Below are 18,343 nucleotides of genomic sequence, written 5' to 3' on the forward strand. Positions count from 1 at the left end.
TCATCCAAGTTGAAATCTCCATTGTTTCTGGGCCGCCGGTTGGCCCACCACCCTCACTGGTGGCAGGGAAAGTGCTGATTTAGCCAGTGGTCTTTAGGGCATATTAATGTGCAAACTGGGCAGCTCAGTCAATGGCCATTTAGTGCTGCAGTATTTTAAAAGCTGTTCCAGTGGTTGAGGTGAAGAGGGGAGAACCATGACTCCTCCCCAGGTCCTGGCTTCTTGCCTGTAATTATCTCCCCCACCTTTTTTTTTTTTAAACTTCTTAGAGAAAATGTTCAAACTTTGGGGTCTAAAATAAAATAAAATGAACGGTCTGATTGGACTGGAGCAGCGGATGCTCAGACCATATAAAAATTATACCCCTGGTTTAGGTGCCAAGATACGGTGTAGCAGCGTAATTTTAGGTGAGCAAAGTCAGATCATCGTGGATAACTGGGCACATCACAAAATGATACCCACAGCAACTGAGGATCTTGCTGGCACTCTGTGGGGAGTTCATTCTTCACGAGCTATTCGATCTTGGGTTCTGCAGAGAATGAATTCCCCTGTCACCCTAGGCAGGGTTAGAGTACAGCAGCAGCAGGTGATGTAGGGAAAAGCTTACAGGGCTCTTGCCCATACTGGGCTTGTTCTGGGATAAATGGAGAGTTTCTAACTCCCAGGTGCAGATAAATTACTTAATGTTCTGACAGCAATGCTGGTAGCTTCGTACTGCTCCAGGCAGCTCTTTCTCTCCAATTCAAACACTGCAATATGCTTTCTGGTTACCTATTGGCCTTCTGGAGTTTACCCCCTGGGAGTCTGTCTAGGCCAGTCGTCAATGCCTCTTTTTGCGATGTATTTAAGATTCAGTGTTTAAACTGAGAATCACGGACCTGGAAAGTGGATGACTGAGTTGAACGTATGTGATTGTTGGAGTGGAAGTTTAGTGGTTCGAGACACTCCTGCACTGTTGGGATGCCATAGATATTGGAAAATGTTACCCAAAGTCTCTGTTCTTTCACCTTAACAGTGAATGACAGGCAGGTATTTTGCACAATGCTAGAGTACCTTTAATTCCATTGTGTTTGGAGGGGACAATTGTATTTGCACAGTAAGGCTAATTTTGTTCTCTGGCCCCATGAGGCAGTTGTAGGCTTTGAGACATTTTCTCTTTCTTTTCTTAAAGTGAAGGAAAGCTTTGGAGCAAAGTACAATAGTATCTGTACTGAGCATTTGTGTGGGTAAAGAGTAATAGCGGACTCTGCTCTGCTCTCTCCAGTGCTGGAAAGTGAAATTGGTGAACTGGTCACTTACTTGCATCACTCTGCTGTCTCTCCCAGGCCTGGTGCACAAGCACATTAAGAATAATGACTGCTGGCTTTTTGCCTTTAATTCAGCATTAGTGGCTTGGAACCAATATCCTGGGCTCATTCTACATTTATATAGTCACTGCCATGGGCCATAGATGTGTTTAGTACATGGTGAAACCTGAGAATGACATCCCTAAGTGGGCTGTGCTTAAAGTAATTTTTTCATGTGATGCTATATCCAAATATTGTGGGGGGAACAGAATAATATTCCTTTGCATAAGTACACTGTATGTCAATGTAAAAGTTGTTGATAACAATAACTGGCTGCTACATGCTTCTCGATACTCAGTTAAGCAGCAGGAAAAAAGAAAAACAAATTCTGAATACATCAGTGCAAGCCACATGACATTTTATGCTAAAATGACAGGAAGTGAACCTTAAATCTAGAGTTTGAAAAATTCTGTGGCGAGAAGGAAACTTTCTGTAACAAGCGAAGGAGCCTTAGCAATCAGCTTCTGCACTATTTAAACTTTCATTATAAAAATAAAAAGTCTTGCACTTCTGGTTCTGAAAGTGAATTGAGTGTAGCTGATGAAGGGCTGTCTGCCTGAGTCTGTGGACAGGAAGCGCCAGTGCCTCTGTTGCTGCTTAGAACCCTGTCAATCAGCAGAAACTTCTTCCTTCACACTCATAGCAGATACTTACCACCACCACCACCCCAAAAAGCCCACAGGCATCAGTCAGAAACCTCTGATACAGGAGTAGAGAAATGGAGATCCTTTCTCAACAGCCAGCAAGCTCTAAAGAGAGGAGGAGAGTCAGAACTATTTTTCTCCCTCCTAGCACTAAAGGGATTAGAGCTGCAAATTTATCAATTACCAGCCACAGACTTATATGAAAAATGGAGCCCTCAAATCAGATCCAGGGATAACCCTCTGGTAGAAATCCCAGCAGCTGGAAGTGACAGCACTCAAACAGTCATAACAGCTTGAGGCGTCCCACTTGATATGAACTTTCACATCATCACATAAGGAAAGAGCCAAGTTAAAAAGGTGAGCTATACAGGACTCAAATTACAGACAGCTTTATAAGTAAAACGGGCCCAACCACAGCGTTTAGTGGTTAGAGCACTGGTCTGCTTACCAGGAGGTGCCACTTCAAATCTCACCAGGGCCTCAGCAAAAGCAGCAGTTTGGATGTTCTTAAAGATCTGCTCCAGGAATTATTTGGGGGGGGGAATTCTCTGGCCTGTGTTATACAGGAGATCAGACTAACAGATCACAATGGTTTCTTCTAGTCTTGGGATCTATGATGGGGTACTGGTGTACAGTTCGCTAGTCGATTTAATCCTCCAGCTAGTTGGTATCTGGTACATTTTGCACACACATAAATAACTCTACTGCCATGCTTGTAATTAATGAATAAATAACTCCTTCAATGGAATGGGAGATGTGTTAGAACTAAGTGACATATGATGACATAACAGCTACCAATGCTGTAACAAAGCTTTGCTGTCTGGTAATAAAGAGAATGCACTGGTGTATCCTATTAGATTACTGTTTTATCATTCTGTGTCTTCTGAACAGAGCCAATAAATAAGCAGAGATGGCTCCAGGACTTTCTCTTTACTATTTAGCATTTTTCTGTTTTCATAAAAAATAGCTCCCCACAAAAGACAAGTAATGGAACCATCCAGGGAATGCACCATTCTTATTTTATGCAGAGTAGAGTGGATGACTCTTTAAGGCCTTCTTCAAGCAAAGGTGTTCAACATGAAGGCTCTGATCTCACACAGCACTTAAGCACATGCTTAGCTTTCCCCACATGAACAGTGAAGTGACTGGAACTATGCACAATCTAAACGGTAAGCATTTACTTGAGTGCCTTGCTGGATCAAGACCCCAGCCCACAGCACCTTGCCGGGTCAAGCCTTTAAAACAAGGTCTGTAACACTGAGCCCATGAAGCAGCCAGGCTGAGTCCCTGGTTAGTCTTGGTACATGAGCTCTCCTGCCAAGTCTTGAAAAACAGCTGTGTATGAAATATGGAAGCAACTCTAAACATTCCCTTCAGAAGCCATTCAAAATGCCTTGTTCAGTAAAGTGTTCACGTTATACCTAACAGAAAATGGAAAAGCAGAAGCTACTGCACAGATCCTTGGAGAGTCAGGCCCTCTGAACCTGCTTGTGTGTTCAGCTTGGCAAATGCCTCTCGAGTTGCTCACCTCCGTCACGTGAGTACAGCTGGAGGCATTAACTAGTTTTTAAACCATCACCCAGTGACCCTGGCTTTAAGGTGTGAAGCACAGCTTTCCCACAACAGTTCTGTTCACCAGTACTGAGGGTTGTATGGGTGATTCTGTGTACAAGTGGCATGTCTACCCCAATTCCCTGGGTGCGATGTGGCTCTGATTATTTGCAGACAATGCAAGTTAAATTGAAACTCAACAACAGAAATTGTCTGAAGCAGCATCTGCTCTTCGTGCAATTTTTCTCCCTCACACCACCTACTGTATTGCCACAGCAATGCATGCTATTTTTTTCAGCAGCACCTGGATGATAATACATAAATGAGGAACAAATTTAAACAAAAAAGTCTGTGTTAGCAAACTGTTTTCGTAGCAGCTGAGATGGCAGACTGAGCAAAGGAGAGATGAGGAAGAAGTGGATTTCTTATTCAATGTACAGATTCAGAACAAATTAACAAGAGGCTAGTTGAGGTTCTCTGGAGGTCCCAAGAGTATCAACCAACCTCAGTCCCAAACCTCCACAAAAATCCTTCAGATTAAGTTGCTCCTTTGGGTTAGGTCTTAAATAAAGGTATACAAGATTAAAGAGGACTGCATTGACCGATGGATGGGTTTCAAAAATTGTCAAATACTTGGGCACTTTAAAGAAATACCACCAAAGAGTCCCACACAGAGCAGCTATTATTTGTAAAGTTGTTCAGGGGTGCAGTTTACAAAGACTATTAGTAGAAATGTTTTATAACTTTAAATATTATAAACTATTTTTATTTTTTAAAATATTCCTTTGAAATATTTGCAATCCAAACTGTGAAGCATTGTGCCAGCGCATGAGAACCAAATTATGGAACTGAGAAAACAAAAAGTAAAAGTGATTTCAGCCAGCTCTCACATCCAAATCGAGAGATGCAAATAACAGCACAGACAGCAAAAAATAAAATCCCACGTAACTGTTTTGTATTCAATTTGAATAATCTGTTGTGGTATTAGTAACATAAGCAAGGAATTTTTTAAGAAAGGTTTAGGTTGACTTTTTTCCTTTTTCTAATAAATCGGGATACCCTTAGAGAGAATCAAGATCCTATAATTAAAAATACTTTAAAATGGTGCGTAACACCACCACCGCCGCCATGTGTTTAGCCCTGCAGATCTTGCCTTTTATTAGCCTCTGGAGGAAGAGCTGTGAGTGGAATTTCAGAACTGCTCTAGCTGCTCCCACTGAAGTCAATGGTAGAATTTAGGCCAACTTTATGCTTCTGAAAATCCCGCCCTAGAGTTGCAGGTGTATTTGGGCGTATTCCTCTTGACTCTTCAAGCCTTTTTGTGGCATGAAGCATAATTCTTCTGACGTAGCATGGATAACATGATATTGAGTAATGGCTGCTTAACCTTGCAATGCAGAGAATCATGAATGACATTGCACAGACTCAGTGGTTCGAGGTTCAGTGAATTTCACAAAAGATATTCATTGTTTTGGGTTTCACAAAATGACTGAGTTTTGTGAAACATTTTTTCCCCATAAATTAAACCCAGTTATTGTCATAGAGCATCTATTATAAAACACGCTTTGTACCTAATGGGAAGTCTGGGCTATACAAATAGTGAAGAAAGCCAGGAAACAGAACTTTGTGGCTTCTTGTTCTATCCAGCAAAATAAATAAAACCTGAACAACTTCCAGGTGCCTTCATGATGGGGCACCTACTAAAATGCAGAGCACATTTGTACGCCACACATGGAATATACAGAAGAAAAATATACAAAATTAATTATTCACCACCATGGAAGCCTCCCACCCATCATTTAAAACAAACAAAGATACCTCTGGCAACAGGCATTTAATGCATTGCTGCTAGACATGGGCCTGCTGGTACATGACATTACCTTTTGTTAAATGTATTTTTCAGATCCCGAGTTCTCCCAGGTTGTATTTAGGTAGAGAAGGTCAATAGTATTTGTTAGCAGATTCTTGTGAACATACGATTACTACTTGTGACCTACACGTTGTGAACATATTAACAACTCAAAAGCAGGAGAACTGGACAGATTCCAAAAGATCCCTTGTAGATGAATTCAGCATAGTGAAAGCTCGCTGCGGAGAGGTGGGGCTGAGGATAAACCCACTTTATGTATCAGGAGCACTGAATGGCAGGAACAAGTCTTTGAGCAACAAACTCAAGATCCCCCTCTGCCATTTGGATTTGTACTAAATGGGAGTCCTGAAACAGAACTTCCTATACTTGTTCAATACTTCATATAAAGGTGTGGTGAGTTTATAAACTTTAATCTTACATAGACACAAGTAATGGGGAAACTGACAATTTCTAAGTTCCCATTAAGCACCTGTAAAATCTTGCTCACTTGATTATAGGTTGTTAAGTAGAGGAGAAATCTCTGATTTTCATCGGAGACAATCTAAAGGTCACCAGTCTTTTTATGGGATTTCAACTATTTGAGTATCCTTTTGAGCTATAATTTTGAAATTAGGCATAATTCATTCATTACAAACTGCTGATTACAGGGCAAAACCAGAAATTTGACATTTCTTTCAAAGTTCACCAAAAGGTCAGTCTAGTGATTTACAAAATTTATATTGATTTCATCTCTGCGGCTATCACATTGAACATGAGGCTTCCAATCAGAGAAATTAAGGTAATCTAAGATCTCAATTCTATGCATCATACTTTAATAAGGACAATTGTTAAAGGCAAGTAAATATGCAGAAGGCAGCAAGCTGATATACCACTACCTCAATATAACGCTGTTCTTGGGAGCCAAAAAATCTTACCGTGTTATAGGTGAAACCGTGTTATATTGAACTTGCCTTGATCCGCCGGAGTGCGCAGCCATGCCCCCCCTGGAGTGCTGCTTTACCACGTTATATCCAAATTTGTGTTATATTGGGTCACATTATATTGGGGTAGAGGTGTAGCTAAATCCATCCAAATTGTGAATTGTTGACAGTTTAAAAAAATAAAATAAAATATTTACATGTTTTTTAAAAATCCATGACCACACGCATATTCCTGTCCCTCACTGACAGAGTTCAAATATCATTTCTGTATGAAACAATTAAAAATTTGCATTCTCCTTTAAAAAAACTGGACTGAACCAACTCATTTCACAGTGTGGACTGAACAATTCTAAGACTGCACTGAATTTCCACTGCTACTCACCTAAACTAGATTCAAACCAGCAGCAAGTAGTGAAAAGCTCCTTCCCCATTACCAAACCACCAAGCCTTCCAGCATCATCAACACAGTTTGCAAATGAAAATAGCCAGTGGGGGAAAAGTCTTCTTCCAAAGCCTGATTTGGCCTTTGACTTTGGCTTCTTCAACAATGAGCTGATGTTCCAGGAAATAGGATTACTATGCTGAGATGGGCTCCATCTATCAAATAGTGGTAAAAGCATGTTTGAACATTGTCTGGCTAACTTGATAAGGACAGCTTTGAAGTAGGTCCTACAGGGGATGGTGACAAAAATCCAGCTAATGCGCATCCAGGCTCAAGTAATGACAAGGGGAAGGGGCTAATTTCTGGAGAAGGGACTAGGCAAGAGGAAAAGCAACAGAGCCATATGCAAAATATCTTCGATGCCTGTATCCAAATGCAAGGAGTGTGTGGAGCAAGTAGGATGAAATGGAAGTCATGGTAGATGAAGAAAATTATGATTTAATTGGCATCACAGAGACTTTGTGGGACAACTCCCATAACTGGAGTACCAGCACTGAGGGATATAGCTTGTTCCAAACAGATAGGTATGGGGGGAAAAGGAGGAGGTGTTGCACTGTATGTAAGAATGCATGCACTTGCTCCAAGGTCCAAGGGGAAAAGAGTGACACACCTACTGAGAGTTTCTGGGTGAGGATAAAAAGAGAAAAGAAAGAACAGTAGCAACTTTATGGTGGGGGTCTATTATAGACACCATATCAGGAAGAGGAAGCGGACGAGTGATTCAACAAGCAGCTAACAAGATTAGCTAACACACATGAGCTAATATTAATACGATATTTTAACTTCCCTGGTATCTGTTGAAAGACTATTACAGCAAAACATGATATGTCCTGCAAATTCTTAGTGTGTGTAGGGGACAAGAAACAACTAGGGGGTCATTCATTTTGGATCTGATTTTCACCAACAGGGATGAATTAGTTGCAAACGTGAAGGTGGTTGGGAACTTGGGAGGAAGTGATCATGATCTGACAGAATTCAAGATCCTAGGGAAAGGAGGACATGAGAACATCAAAACAAGGACACTGGACTTCAGAAAGGCGGATTTCAACCGACTCAGAAATAGTAGGCAAGATCCCATGGAAAGATCAATTAGGAAAAAAAGAAGTTGTAGGGGCTGGCGATTTCTAAAAGATGCAATATTTCAGGCTCAACATCAGGCTATTCTGAAACAGAGAAAAGATAAGACGACCCATAGGAAGACAATCTAAAAACTAAAAGGGATACATATAGGAAATGGAAGGAGGGACACGTTACCAAGGAAAGTCTACATGGGAATAGTCCAAGCATTTAGGGACAAAATCAGGAAAATCAAGGCAAAGAACGAGTTACAGCTGGCAAGAAATGTTAGAGACAACAAGAAGGGATTCTTCAAATATGTAAGACAAAAAAGAAAGATCAAGGATGGTGTGGGTCCACTGCTCAATGGAGAAGATGAGCTGGTAACGGAAGATGAGAGGAAAGCAGAGCTGCCCAATGCCTATTTTGCTTCATTCTTCTCACACACAAAAAAAATAATAATAAAAAAAATAAAAATTAAAAAAAATTGGGACCAGATGACTAGCAAAGTTACCATAGACAACAAAGGGGAAAGGATGCAGATCAGGATAAGTAAAGAACACAAAGAATTCAAATCAGCGGGGCCAGATGCTATTAACCTGAGCGTACCGAAAATATTCACAACTCATGGATAACAGGAGAGGTCGCAGAAGACTGGAGAAGGGTTATCCTTTGGGAAAAAAATGCCCATCTTTAAAAAGGGGGAAAAGGAGGAGCCAGGGAATTAGAGACCAGTCAGCCTCACTTTGATACCTAGGAAACCACTAGAACAATGTATAAAACATTCAATTTGCAAACTCCTGGAGGAAAAAGGGGTAGCAGCCAGCACGGATTTACTAAAACAAACCATGTCAAACCAGCTTGATTTCCTTCTCTCTCAGGGTAACTGGTCTGATGGATAGGGTGAATGCAGTGGATATAATATACCTGGACTTCAGCAAGACTCTTGACACAGTCTAACATGACATTCTGATTAGTAAACTGGAGAAATATGGGCTCAACAGAACCATTAAGTGGATACATAATTGGTTAAACAGCAGCAAATGAAGATTAACAATTAATAGGATGATGTCAGATTGGAGGGAGGTCTAAAGTGGGATTCCACAGGGATCTGTTCTGGATCCAGAATTTTTTAACATCTTTATTAATGACCTGGATGTAGGTATAGAGAGCATACTGGTCAAATTTGCAGATGACTCAAAACTAGGGGGGGTTGCCAACATTTATAATGTTTGCAGACAATACTAAGCTGGGAGGGGCTGCAAGTGCTTTTGAGGATAAGATTAAAATTCAAAATGATCTGGACAAATTAGGGAAATGGTCTGAAGGCAGGAGGATGAAATTCAATAAGGACAAATCCAAAGTTCCACTTAGGAAGGAACAATCAGTTGCACACATACAAAACGGGGAATGACTGCCTAGGAAGAAGCACTGTGTAAGGGATCTGGGGGATCATAGTGGACCACAAGCTAAACAACACTGTTGCAAAAAAAGCAAACATCATTCTGGGATGATTTAGCAGGAGTGTTGTAAGCAAGACATGAGAAGTAATTCTTCCACTCCACGCTGATTAGGCCACAACTGGATTATTGTGTCCAGTTCTGGGCGCCACATTTCAGGAAAGATGTGGAAAAAGTGGAGAAAGTCCAGAGAAGAGCAACAAGAATGAATAAAGGTTTAGAAAACAAGACCTATGAGGGAAAACTGGGTGTGCTTAGTCTAGAGAAGAGTGAGATGGGACATGATAACAGTTTTCAAGTACATAAAAGGTTGTTACAAGGAGGAGGGAGAAAAAAATATTCTACTTAACTAGACTATAAGGTGGATAGAAAGATGGCTAGATTGTCAGGCTCAACAGGTAGTGATCAATGGCTCCATGTCTAGTTGGCAGCCAGTTTCAAGGGTCGGTCCTGGGGCCTGTTTTGTTCAATATCTTCATTAATGATCTGAAGGATGGTGTGCATTGCACCCTCAGCAAGTTTGCAGATGACACTAAACTGGGAGGAGTGGTAGATACGCTGGAGAGTAGGGATAGGATACAGAGGGACCTAGACAAATTAGAGGATTGGGCCAAAAGAAACCTGATGACATTCAACAAGGACAAGTTCTACAGACTAGGGACCGAATGACTAAGCAGCAGTTCTGCAGAAAAGGACCTAGGAGTTACAATGGATGAGAAGCTGGATATGAGTCAACAGTGTGCCCTTGTTGCCAAGAAGGCTAGCGGCATGGGTGGGGTTCTGTGGCCTGCCTTGTGCAGGAGGTCAGACTAGATGATCAGATTGGTCCCTTCTGACCTATGAGTCTATGAGGCATTTTGGGCTGTATAAGAAGGGGCATTGCCAGTAGATCTATTCAGCATTGGTGAGGCCTCATCTAGAGTACTGTGTCCAGTTTTGGGCCCCACACTACAAGAAGGATGTGGAAAAATTGGAAAGAGTCCAGCGGAGGACAACAAAAATGATTAGGGGGCTGGAGCACATGACTTATGAGGAGAGGCTGAGGGAACTGGGATTGTTTAGTCTGCAGAAGAGAAGAATGAGGGGAGATTTGATAGCTGCTTTCAACTACCTGAAAGGGGGTTGCAAAAAGGATGGATCTAGATTGTTCTCAGTGGTAGCAGATGACAGAACAAGGAGCAATGGTCTCAAGTTGCAGTGGGGGAAGTTTATGTTGGATGTTAGGAAAAACTTTTTTTCACTAAGAGGGTGGTGAAGCACTGGAATGGGTTCCCTGGGGAGGTGGTGGAATCTCCTTCCTTGGAGGTTTTTAAGGTCAGGCTTGACAAAGCCCTGGCTGGGATGATTTAGTTGGGGATTGGTCCTGCTTTGAGCAGGGGGTTGGACTAGATGACCTCCTGAGATCCCTTCCAACCCTGATATTCTATGATTCTAACCTCTGAGGATAGGTTAAGAAGCAATGGGCTTAAATTGCAGCAAGAGCGGTTTAGATTAGGAAGTTTTTCATAATATCCAACTGTCAGAGTGGTTAAGCACTGGAATAAATTGCCTAGGGAGTTTGTGAAATCTCCATCATTGGAGATTTTTAAGAGCACGTTAGACAAACTCCTGTCAGGGATGATCTAGACAATACTTAGTCCTGCCATGAGTGCAGGGGACTGGACTAGATGACCTCTCAAGGTCCCTTCCAGTCTTATCAATATGTGATTCTGCAGACATGGAAAACCAGAAGTTGCTGACAAGAACAGACAGATGTGCTGTTGGATATACACTCTCAGCTGAAAGGAGGAGTTCAGTTTCGAATTTCCCTTCCCTTATTCCCAGAAACATTTTTAATAAGAAATGTTTATTGAAACTTCAGATTTGGAGTATCTCAGCACAGCTTCACTCTCCAGACCAGGCATGGTGATATGGTCCATCAGGGAGAGAGGGAGAAGGATTTTCTATTGCATGAAGCTAAGACATTTCAGCCTGTATTCCATGGGTCTGAGCATAGAGCAATGACACTGAATATTGGCCCTATGTTTCACAGGCTAGGGTGTTTTTAGCTGATATCTCACTGATGAAGGTAACAAAGGTACAGAGAGCACAGCTGCAACTGGTGTCCTGAAGTCTCCTGGACCTGTATGCCGCTAGCCTGTTTACTTCAATGGTGCCAACTGAACTAATCGCAGAGTGGTGTGGCGTGGCGTGGGAAACTGTCCGACCCTAGAAATCTTTGGGAGAGGATTGCAGAGTATCCCATGAACATTTCATTGAGATCTCTCAGGAAGATAAAAGGGACATCCCTATATACCTTAACAGATGTCCACATGGCCCACAACTGCCTAATCAGATAACAATTCTATCTGTTTGTTATACTGCTACCTCTTCTTGTATGAATAAAACAATGAAACGTTGATCTCTTTTGTCTTGTTAATGTGGCTGGGAACCATCCTGAAATGTAACAGTGTAAGAAGAAAAAACCACGCCCATACTTACCTGGGCCCATCAGCCTCATCTCCGCTCACCGGGCAGGACTGGCTAGACTGTGGGTGAGCCTCAAACAGGTGCTGGCTTGTGGCATGGCTGGGTCCCTTGCCACATTCCCCTACCCCCTTGCTGTTCACAGCAGGGTTCTCTGTCTCAGGCTCCTTGGAGGTATCCATGGTGGTCTGCAGGGAGCTGGGATCTCTGCCACACATGGCACGCAGTTCATTGGAGAAGCAGCAGTCTGTGCCACAGCACCAGATCTATTGTTGAGTTTCCTGGCGTTGCGGTATCCTGGATGAAGTTCTTTCACTTCCATGCGGCACTGCTGCCAATCCCAGTCATATCCCTTTGCCTGCACCCCCCATGCAATCTGCTTGTAGATGTCCATATTTCTACAGGCTGGTCTGTTGCTGTGCTTGCACAGCCTCTTCTTCCCAGCGGCCCAGGAGAGTCAATACTTCCTGTCTATTCCAGGCAGGAGCACGTCTAGCGTGTGGAGCCAGCAGTCGGTGGGGCAACTGCACCCAACAGGGGTGAGCTGGCAGGTGTTTGCACCAAGGTGGGCAATCGGGAAAATGCATTTCAAATTCATGCAGGGAGGACAAAAGGGTGGGCATGGCGTCCAGCCTCTGGGATTCCTGGGCAGTGGAGTTTATAATTGTGACCAAATTGGTCACTATTGCAGGGAATGGGGTTTGTGGGAACTAGGTGCTGGGGACTGCTAGGGTCAACACAAGTAAAGCAGCATCTACACTCTCACTGTGTCAACCTAGATCAGTCAACCAAGACTCAACTCCATTTAGGGATGTGGGTTTACTGCAGGGGTCGGCAACCTTTCAGAAGTGGTGTGCCAAGTCTTCATTTATTCACTCTAATTTAAGGTTTCGCATGCCAGTAATACATTTTAATGTTTTTAGAAGGTCTCTTTCTATAAGTCCATAATATATAATTAAACTATTGTTGTATATAAAGTAAATAAGATTTTTTAAATGTTTAAGAAGCTTCATTTAAAATTAAATTAAAATGCAGAGCCCCCCAGACCGGTGGCCAGGACCTGGGCAGTGTGTGTGCCACTAAAAATCAGCTCAGGTGCCGCCTTCGGCACGCGTGTCATAGGTTGCCTACCCCTGGTTTACTGCATTGCTGTTTTGGGGTGTTTACGTCAGCCAGAGACAAATCTGAGTGTAGGCACATTGCCCAAACAGGTTGACGCAAGGTGACTTCTATCAGCCTAACTCTGTAGCGTAGACCAGGCCTGAGTGAGCTGCAGGGTGGTGGCTGACAACACTGTTGGGACTTAACAAAGAAAGTAACCCAAGACTGCATACCAACACTTTTAGAGGGCTCTCTTCCCTATCAAAATTCCAAAAGAGTTTGGTCCAAGTTAAGGATTTGTGATTGGTAAAAATGTGGGGATTTAATTATTTTTAAACAAGTCAATTATAAAGAATGTAGGACAGTCACAAGTCAATTTTATTCAACTGTAAAACTTCTGGCCAAGTTTCAAGCTCCCTGTGTCTTTAGAAGTCTGAACAATTAGAGGAAGACTTTGCACTTCTATAGCACCTTTCATCTGAAGGTCTTTAAAAGCTTCACAGACATTAAATTAGCTTCACAGCTCATCCTCTCCCAGCTAGGCAGGTCAGCCACATTTCACATACAGGGATATCAGCACACAGACAGATTAAGACACATGCCCAAAATTACAGGAACCATCAGCAGCAGAGACAGGAACAGAACCCAGAAATCCTGACACCCTTTTTCCTTCTGAAGCCATCTAGCCCAGGCTTCTTCATTAATCACATCCTCATAAGTGTCTTTGGTAAGGGCTGGAGTTAAGAATAAAAATACAATCATGGACAGATTCTCAGATGGTAAAAATCGGCTGATTTACACTGGCTGGGATTCTGTCCTGCAATTCTTTTTCTGCTGGAAAAACTGCTGTGCTTTTTAAAAAAATGTATAAAGACAACCTCACAGAAAATGTAATGGAAGTCTGTTCATCCTTACAAGCTGAAGGCAGTTTCTGGTTCACGCAGTCTTCCCTTGAAAAGAGGTTTTTGTAAGGGTATGTCTACACTGGCAGAATTACAGCACCGGCAGTTACAGCACCATTCAGAGAGCACAGAAGGGAAACCGCTGTTGTGTGTTCACACTGTCAGCTGCCTGCATAATAGCGTGTTAACACTTGCGGCATGTGCAGCAGTATTTGGAGCATGCACTCTAGACGGCTATCCCACAGAGCATCTAATCCTCTTCTGCCACTAAGAGCTGTGGGAAGGCGGAGGGAGTCATGGGGCATCCTGGGTCCTGTCCCAATGCCTGGAGATGCATTGTACTATTGACCAATATGCTGCTTGCTCCCACTAACACGTCATGAGAGGCAGTGGAGTTATTCCTTAAACTACAAAGACAAGAGGAGTGTGACATTGATCTTGCCATGGATAGTAGCTATGACACAAGATTGCTTGTTGCATTCATGAAGGTGCTGACGAAAGTGAAACGCTGCTTCTGGGCTCAGAAAACAAGCATTGAGTGGTGGGATCACATTGTCATGCACGTCTGGGATGACAAGAAGTGGCTGCAGAACTTGTCGATAAGGAAAACCATATTCCTGGGACTGTGTGATGAGTTTGCCCCAGCCCTGCAGTGCAAGGACACAAGAATGAGAGCTGCCCTGGTGATTGCACTGAGGAAGCTGGCTACTTCAGACACGTGTTGACAGAAGTGTGCAGAGCAATTAATCACATCCTGCTTCGAAAGACCATGACTCTGGTGCACGACACTGTGGATGGCTTTGCACAAATGGGCTTCCCTAACTGTGGAGGGGTAATAGATGGCACGCATATTCCAATTCTGGCACCAGACCACCTAGCCAACGAGTACATTAATTGGAAGGAGTATTTCTCTATGGTTCTCCAGGCACTTGTGGATCACCGTGGGTGTTTCACAGACATTAACACAGGCTAGTCTGGAAAGGTGCATGACACATGTATCTTTCAGAACACTGGCCTGTTCAGGAAACTGCAAGCAGGGACTTTCTTCCTGGACCAGCAGATCACCGTAGGGGAAGTCGAAATGCCCATTGTGATCCTGGAGGACCCTGCCTACCCCTTAATGCCATGGCATATGAAGTCATACATGGGGAACCTTGACAGCAGCAAGGAGCAGTTCGAGAACAGACTGAGCAAGTGCAGAATGACTGTTGAGTGTTTTTTTGCAGGTTAAAGGCCCACTGGTGCTGCCTACATGGGAGGCTGCCTATACTGGACCTGGCTGATGACAATATTCCTATGCTTATAACTGCATGTTGTACGCTCCACAAGATTTGTGAAGGGAAGAGTGAAAGCTTCACTAAGGGCTGGACCACTGAGGCTCAGCATCAGCGCCTGGAGGCTGAATTTGAACAGCCAGAGAGCAGGGTTACTAGAGGCGTGCAGCACAGGGCCACAAGGATCAGGGATGCCTTAAGGCAGCAATTTGAAGCTGAAAGCCACTAATATTTGTTGCTATGCTTGAGAGTGCAGTGCTTGTAATGGTAGGAGGCGATTGTGATTGGTGCAGACGATGCACTATGAAGGTTTAAGAAAATTGCCTGTTACTTTGTAGGGCTCTGTTTGCTTTCGATTAATAGAATAAAGATTGCTTTCAAACCAAAACAATTCTTTTATTAAAAAACAAACAACCACCGGAGGAAAGAGAGAGACAAACAAAAAAACACATCAGTACTGTGGGGGATGGGGGAAGGGAGGGTCCGAGCAGGAGGAGGGATCCCAGGATGGTTAAAGATTTGTGTATGTCGAGATATCATATGCAACCTTATCCTTTGGAGTACAGTGCAGCGGGTACTGAGAGAGACAGGTGTTAAGTGCAGTGGGTACTGGGAGTCCGCAGGGCTGGACCGTGATGGGGCAGGAGTGGAATGCAGCGGGTACAGCCTATAACCTGGAGGTTGATAAGAGTGTGTTGGTGGTGTCTGGGGGGCGGGGGGGGCATGGAAAAGAGTTTTGCGACAGCAGTTGCAGGGGAAGGCTCCCAAGGTTATGTCTATGAAGCCAAAATGCAACATTTTACAGAAGCAGTATTGTTTGCAACACACAGACCCCTGATCCAGTGATTTAAAACACAGGCACTATTCACATACCTGTCACTAACTGGCTGACCCCAGGCTAGCGCACATGAGCCACAAGACTCCCAAAATGGTGAGTAACCGCAGGGGAAATCAGTGTTCCAGGACCATACTCTACACTGGGCATGTGGCCCTGGCAGGGCCTTACAGTCATTTCTGTCCCCACATTTTCTACAGGCTGCATTCATTATGGAAGATATCTCGCTGCTGAGGGTGAGCAGAGAATCAAGGAAGGGTCTTCTCCAAGACTGCAGCTTCTGCCCTGGCCCTTATGTATCTCGCCTGTGTGCAGCAATGGTGACACCTCGGTGACAGCAGAGTGGCACAGGAAAGTTACCCTTAACGGGGCAAGAAAGAAAGCGGTTCTGCCAAAGAACCTGCGGCAGCGGATTGCCCAGTATCTCCATGAGAGTTTCCTGGAGATCTGAAGCAGATTCCCGTGAAGTGAGGGAGTCAATCAACACCCTGTTCCTCCACTCAGACTAGGCATGTGGTGATACGTGCATCATACAGACAGAACCCTGCTTTCTGCTACTCCCCTGCCCCCAACAACTCGTTTCAGCAATTCCCAAAATTAAAGCCACTTAGAAGGGGCCTCCTCTCCTGTTTGCGCTTCGCCAAACTCCGACAGCTGTCACTGGCTAGCTTCCTCCAGGGTAGAGAAGAGCTCCTGGCTGCATGGATCTGTGACCTCCACGTCATCCTCTGCTTCTGGGTCCCCCTCCCCCTCCACATCCTCGTCCAAGATTGTCTCCTCCTGGTTTGGTCCACTCTCGACTGACACGTGAGCCACTGAAGTATCCACAGTGGCCTTCGCAGTGGAGTGGGGTCACGACCAAGTATCACGTCCAGCTCTTTGTAGAACCCGCTGCTCGTGGGTGCAGCACAGGAGGAGCGGTTTGCCTCCTGCACCTTGTAGTAAGCATCCCGCAGCTCCTTCACTTTGACCCTGCACTGCTATGTTCCCGGTCATGGCCCCTTTCTGTCATGCATCGTGAAATCTGTCCATAGGCATCATAATTCCAACAGCTGGAGCACAGCTGGAACTGGACAGTTTCCTCTCCCCAAATGCCGATGAGGTCCAGCAGCTCGGCACTGCTCCAAACAGGGGATCGCCTGATGCATGAAGCAGGCCTGGTCACCTGGAAAGATGCACTGAGACCACTGCTCACATCACCAAGCAAACAGGAAAGGGGATTTCAACATTCTGAAGGAATTTAAGGGGTGGGGCTCACAGTTGGTCACCTTAGGGCAGGACAGTCGAGTTCAAACTGATGACGAGAGAGGTAAGAACAGGCATTGTGGGACGCTTCCCGAAGGCCAATCGCAGTGCTGTAATCGACTAGGGTGTTTATACTGGCACTGCGGTGCTCTAGGCCCGGCGCAGAAAGCTCTACACCTTTTTAGAGCGCTGCATCTGCACAGTTTCTGCGCACTAAGTGGCTTGGCAGTGTGCACACCTCGGGAGTTACACCGCAAAATGCTGCTTTACTGCACAGAAACTTCCCACTGTAGACAAGGCCTAAGAATTAGATGCCATATTACTTTATAAGTCCTAAAACACTGTAAACTTGAGGGGTATGGGTTTTTTGGAAAAACAGAAAGCACTGAGAAAATCATCTTTCTGCTATGATCGATTCAAGCTCCACTTACAACATCTACCCAGAAAACGCAACTTCTTTCCATCTTACTTCCCAGTGGCCATTGTGTACAGAATTTTGATTTTTTTTTCCTGACTTATCGGAAAGTAATATTTTTCACTTCGTTACAAGTAGTAAAATGTTTAGCTCAGCACTGTGCAATAACAGGAGTTTTTTAAATAAATAAGTATAAATATTAGCACCACTTTTGTATTTCAAAGAAAACAAACAAAACCTACAACTGGGAATTTGCATGCATTCTTCTTCGTAGTTTCAGAAACGTGTACATTCATGCACGGACCTCGCGGAGCACCAGGCAAAGCCGTTTAAGTTCCACCGCCTATTAGATATTTGTTAATAGTCATTCAAGGTTTCTCTTTCCAATGAGTAAACAAAGAAGGATTTAGTGAACAGAAGCAGATTTTTTAATTGATACTTTTAAATTATTAAATGAACTGGGCAAGAGAGCATGCTGATCTGCTGCTCACTGTGCTGTTACAACACGGTGAGAGTGTGGGCTGGAACCCATTAGTCCAATTACATAATATATTACTATGCCCAAGCTCAAAACCAATAAAACAGGTGAGAGAAATCAAGTGCTAGATAATGGAGAAGGGAGAGTAAACCCTTTTTCTGAATTTTTATGCCATCTTCCATTTATGAAGATTCTTTAAATTTTATTTTTTCTTGGCTAGGAAGGCTTAATGCAGTCTTGTAAAATTCTACGCAACCACTCACTTGGGGCTAGTTGTTGTGTGTTTGTTTTTAAAAAACAAGTAAAATATGGATAAGTTTTTTTCATAATCCTCAGGA

General features: G+C 43.6%; 1 protein-coding gene across 1 annotated transcript in view; it reads right to left on the reverse strand.

Moving 5' to 3' along the window:
* Positions 1-18,343, reverse strand: part of ZNF618 (zinc finger protein 618) — a 292,476-nt gene that overhangs the window by 215,110 nt on the left and 59,023 nt on the right.

The sequence above is a fragment of the Gopherus flavomarginatus genome, chromosome 17 (genome assembly GCF_025201925.1).
Source record: "Gopherus flavomarginatus isolate rGopFla2 chromosome 17, rGopFla2.mat.asm, whole genome shotgun sequence".
In the NCBI taxonomy this organism is placed as follows: Eukaryota; Metazoa; Chordata; order Testudines; family Testudinidae; genus Gopherus; species Gopherus flavomarginatus.